The sequence below is a fragment of the Petaurus breviceps genome, unplaced genomic scaffold, assembly GCF_028583685.1.
Source record: "Petaurus breviceps papuanus isolate PSGF00001 unplaced genomic scaffold, PetGlider_PUasm1.0 90564, whole genome shotgun sequence".
Lineage (NCBI taxonomy): Eukaryota > Metazoa > Chordata > Mammalia > Diprotodontia > Petauridae > Petaurus > Petaurus breviceps.
In genome coordinates this window covers 6,275,011-6,280,911 of record NW_027187275.1, presented here as the reverse complement: position 1 = coordinate 6,280,911, position 5,901 = coordinate 6,275,011, and positions in this window count along the sequence as shown.

Sequence of the window (5,901 nt, the reverse complement as noted above, 5' to 3'; positions counted from 1 at the left end):
TTTCAGGGCCTTCATAGCTTGGCCTCTCCCGACCTTTCCAGACTTCTTATGTAATATTTTCCTCCATTTAATCTTTCGTCTGATGACACTGACTTCCTCTGTTCCTTGAATGGGACACTCCATCTACCCACTTAGAGCATTCCATGTCTGGAATGCTCTCCCTCTGCATCTCTGTCTCCTGGCTTTCCTTCAATTCTCAGCTAACGTCCTACCATCTAAACTAAACATTTCCTATCCTCCTTAACCTTGTGCATAATTGCTCATTTATTATATACTTTATTAGATTGTGAGCTCCTTGAGGGCAAGGGTTGTTGTTTTTGTATATTTTGCTTCTTTTTGTATTTCCAGCATAGTGTACCTGCCACAAAGTAGGTGCTTAATAAATGCTTGCTGATGGACTGACTCCAGCTTTAAAAGTATAATGACTTTGTTCTACTGGCTAGTAACGGAAGCTGTTTCCAGAGGGACTAAAGTAATGAATGTGAATGAGGGGAGCCATTTCAGTAAGAACAAACCAGGCTGATAGCATCATAACCAATTTACCAGCAAAACAATTAGTAGACCTCACTATTTCCATCACAGGGTTTTTTTGCTGTCAGCCTCCTTGGCTATAATTCCACGCTTGGCTTCATTCGCGTTATTTCTCTCTATTAATGTTTTCTGACCTGGTTTTTTTCCTTTGTTGTCATATGGCTTACATGATGAGGCATTCAAATCATGAGTACCAGTCAGAAGGCATTTCCTTGGCACTGTCATGTTGAGAACAAATTGGCAGGGTCAAAATGCATGTTTTCTCTTTATGTTTTGAATGGGCATGGGCCTACGCATACCATCAGTGCAGATGAATTCAGTATCTTTCTGCATATCATTACTATTGGGCACTAATCTCTCCCTTTAGAAAACCATTCTTTGTCTCATTGGAGAGGAGAAGGACAGCATCTGTCCAAACAGTCTTTATAGTGAGGTGCACAGAAGAATTTTTCTGAATTACCTTGAAGCCTTAAGAGGGTGCCTAGGGGATATTGGTAGTTTCTATCTGCATACATGCATTTGTTTTCTTATATAAAATTGAGAGAGATGAATGATTACCAAGGCTTCTGTGTCAAGCTGGCCTTCCTCCTCACTATTTTGTACTTTTTCCTTTATTTTTTCAGCTGACTATTGAGTGCTTTCTAATGTTTCACAAAATGATTCTAGGACCATTTGTTGACTAGAAATCAAAATGCTCAAGCCCTTTAGTAATCACTCTAATTCCCTAATTGTTGATGGGCATGTTTTTACCAATGTCCAGAAAGGTGGCAAAATCTACTTTATTTTATAAGTAATTTATTCATTAGTAATGTGTTGTCAGCTACTCACACACGATGTACCTCTCTATTGCCAAAAGTTGATCCTCAATTTTTATTATTAAGGAACTGTGAAGGTCTATGATTCACAGTGATTGAACAACAAAAGTGGTAGAAAATTGGTATTAAAAATATGGGTCTCAGGGTAGCTAGGTGCTGCAGTGAATAGAGCACTGGCCCTGGAGTCAGGAGGTCTTGAGTTCAAATCTGATATCAGACACTTAACACTTACTAGCTGTGTGACCTTGGGCAAGTAACTTAACTCCAATTGCCCTGCTTTCCCCCCTCCAAAAAAAAAAAAAAGCAAAAAAAAAAGCCCAGTTTACCAAAGGCAATCCAGCCTATTCTTCATATGTTATTCAATCCTGGGTTATCTCAGTGGAGAAATAGCACAGTATATGTCATTGATTGATATGATGTAAACCTAAAATTTCCCCCCAAAGTGGGTTTGTTATATAGTAAGAACAAGGAGAGGGAGTACCTTCATGCCCCAGAGGAAGGCAACAATAGTGACAGGAAGCATGGCATAGTTGATAGGCCACTGGACTTGGAGACAGGAAGATCTGAGTTCAGGTCCTGCTTCAGACCTTTATTAGTAATGTGACCCTGGGGACATCATGTAATGTCTTTGCTCTTTGTTTCCTAATTTGTAAAATGATTGAACTAGACTTGATGTCCTCCAAGGTCTATATATATATTTAGTTCTATATATATTGTACTTTATATATATAGTTCCACATATATTGTACTTAATCCTGTGTTGTGCTTTAATAAATGCTTGTTGAGTGACTAACTCATTTTTCTATTTGTGTATATAAAATCCTTTGAAGAGGTATAGCCCAAGGACATACAGACCTTTTAGTCCTATTTTCTTCACTTTCCATTATGAATTTCTATATATCTTTATAGTTTTCATATTTATCGTTCTAAATTATATTATTTATTCACATTACAGTTGTGAATATAACTCAATTCTTTCAAACATTCCTGAGTTGTTGGGCATTTAGATTAGTTTTTGATTAAAAAAAATCTAAGAAATGCTGCTGTTATAAATAGCTTTGAAAAAACAGAACTTTTTCTTCACTTTTATAAATCTTGAGCCAATTTTTAAAAATATGTTTATAGTCTCAGAAAAGTTCAAGTTACAGCAAATTTCCATTTTTTGATGTGCTTGAAAATCAACAGTTAAGTACAGTCATACAAAATTCTATACAAACTTGGCAGGGATGGGGCACAGCAGATAGAATTCTAGGCCTGGAGTCAGGGAGACCTGAGTTCAAATCCAGCCTTTAGGCAACCTACTCTCTGTGTGATTTTGGGCAAAGTACTTAATTGATATTTGTCTCAGCTTCTTCAAGTTTAAAATGGAGGTAATATTAGCACCTGTGAAGATCAAATGAGATAATATTTGTAAGTGATTAGCACAATGGATGGCAAGTGATGAATGCTATAGAAATGTTTATTCCATTCCCTTTTCATTATAAATGGCAGGAGAATAATTCAATGTGTTTTGGAAATACAAAAAAAATACAAAAATAAGTGCTTAGTTTGAGCTAAAAGAATGATCTTCCCCAATATTTGGGTCTTTTAATGGCTTTAAAAATAGTGGAGTCTCAATAAATCAATATGCTTTTATTAAATGCTTACTGTATACCAGGCACTGTGTTAAGCACAGGGGATACAAAGAAAGAAAAAACAGTCTCTGCCCCAAGGAATGTAGATTCTAATGGGGGAGACCATATCTACATAAGTAAATAGCTACAGAAAAGATGAAAAGTAATTTCTTTGTAACTTATGTCCCCCTGGGTCAGGAAGAACAGAAAGGTGAAGAACGGTAGTATGTGGGTCTTATAAAATAATATTAGTTCTTGTCTATGGTGCATTAAAATGTCTAGAACCCTTTCATTAAAATAATGCTGGGAAGTAGATAAAGTCAAAGGAAAAGAGACTTGGAGAGATTAAGTGACTTGTGCACTTGGCTGTAGAAGGGGAAGATAAAATGCTAATTAAAACATGGCATTCTTTTCTCATAGAGGTTACAGTCTATCAGGAAGTTATAATATGTACACAAATATACTGTTGTGCCTGGTTTTCCCCACAACGCCCCCTCCCCCAAAGAAGTGAGCAGACTGCCAGGTCAGCTCCGCCCTCCCCCACTGGGTCTCCGCCCTTTCCCCAGTCAGCTCACCTGCAGAGAAGTGGGCAGGCTTCTGGGTCAGGCCAGGGAGTTTCAAGATGTGTACTGACCAATCACTGCTTACGTAAGGCCCCCTTTATAAGCTGAGGTTCTGCCCCAGATCTTGGCTGTTGCTGGCTGCTACTGCTATTGCTGTACCTGAGACATGGCTGGTGCTGGCTCTGCCCACCACGTGGCCTTATCAGCCACATGACGTTTTTAATAAAGGGTCCATTCTAAAATTATTACTTGGGTCTTGTTCGCATTAATCAAGGTACAGTACTACAATACAACATTATACAGTAATTATTGTGCAGAATAAAATATAAGAAGAACATAAGACATACAAAGTACCATGTAAGGATGAAGGAAGCTTAATTCATTTTCAAGTAGGGGATCATAAGGTTACATGTTGCCTAGGAAGTGAACCACTCCTAGCATATGTTAAGTGCTTAATAAATGTTTATTGGTTGATTGATCAAAGAGGTTTCATGGAGCAGGTAACATTTGAAGGATGAGTAATTTATAGTTGACTTCATGCAAAGTATTTTCCTTATAATAATTTCATTAGGTAGTTAGTACAAGCATAATCATTCCCGTTTTATGGATGAATGAAATGAGTCTTGAAGAAATAATTTGTCCAGAATCTCACAGTTAGTGCATGTTGGAGCTCAGATTCAAACTTAGGCTTTATGATGGTAAGAAAAGTTCTCATACCATTATAGCATGTGTAGGATGAGAGTGAGTATGTAGGGTAAGAGCATTATTATTTTTTTCTTTTTGCAAGGGGGAGGGCAGGGCAATTGGTGTTAAGTGAGTTGCCCAAGGTCACATGGCTAGTTTTGTGTTAAGTGTCTGAGGCTATATTTGAACTCAGGTCCTCCTGACTCCAGGGCAGGTGCTCTATTCACTGTGCCACCTAGTTGCCCTAGGGAAGAACATTCTTAGCATAGAGAATAATGTAAGCCAAAGCACCTGTATGAGGCTTAAGGTATATATATATATATATATATATATATATATATATATATATATATAAAATCTACCAGTTCACTTAACATGTAGTGAACAGAGATGAATATTGATAGATGAAACTAAAAAAGTAGTGAAGTGGTAGGATGGGGAAAGATCTTGAATATCAAACTGAAGTTTAGGGTGTTTATTTGATATCCGATAGGTAGCAACTGAAGGATTTTGACTGGAGGAGAGACTTGATCATGTCTGCACAAAGAAGATAAATCAAAGAGTAGTGTGAAAAATGGACTGAAAGAGACACAACTCTGGTGGAGAGGAAAAAGGATAGATAAAGCAATGATTCTTAACTGGGAGATCAATTTCAATGGGTCCTTGTACTTGGAGAGGAAAAAGATGACATCTTTGTTTTCACTAGCCACTAACTGAAAATTAACATTATCATTTAAAAACATTACCCTTTGGAATTCAAGACTGTCATATTAGTCCATAAGAACAAAAACAGTTAGGAATCTTTGAAGCAAAGACACCAATGTGGATCGATGGGGATTTCCCCAAGCCACTTAAGAAAAAAATAAAAGAAGACATTTACTAGAGATAGAAGTGAGAATAGGTAATGAAATAGACCTATAAAACTTGCTGTAGGTTTAAAAAATTATGCTCATTAAAACTCAGAATGAGCTGAGGTTGGTGAGAAAAGTTAAGCATGATAGAAAGTTTTTATAAAATCTGGATTGGGTAAAAGATCAAAGAAGGGATAGGACTACTATTCAGCATAGATGAGAAATTACATAAAGAAGGTAAAGCTGATCAGTTTTTATTTTCTCTGCCAAGAAGAATGATCTTTGAACTGCAAAGCATCAAATCACTAACAACACCAATGACTAATAGGGAGTAGATATCCCAAATCAGTAAGGAGTTAGTAAGAGATCACTTGGCTGTTCTTGTTGTCTTTGTCACCAGCTCAGATGAGCTATATACTAGGTTCCTGAAGGGACTGTTATCATTGCTAAACTATTACTAGTGATCTTCAAAAGATCATGGAGAATTAGTACAGGGATGGAAAAGAGTCAATTCCTCCCTGGTTGCCATTTCCTCATATGTATAGTCTTCTCCCATTAGAATGTAAGCTCTTTAAGGGCAAGCACTTTCTGGCTTTTTGCATTTGTGTCCTGAGCACTTAGCATAATGCCAGAAGCCTTGTAAATGCTTTTCATTGATTCTGGTCTGTTTGAGCCCAGAGTCCTTTGGATCATGAAGTACAATAAGGAAAATTTATTTAACAGAATTTTTTTTCTTCCTTCCTTCCTTCCTTCCTTCCTTCCTTCCTTCCTTCCTTCCTTCCTTCCTTCCTTCCTTCCTTCCTTCCTTCCTTCCTTCCTTCCTTCCTTCCTTCCTCAAAACCTT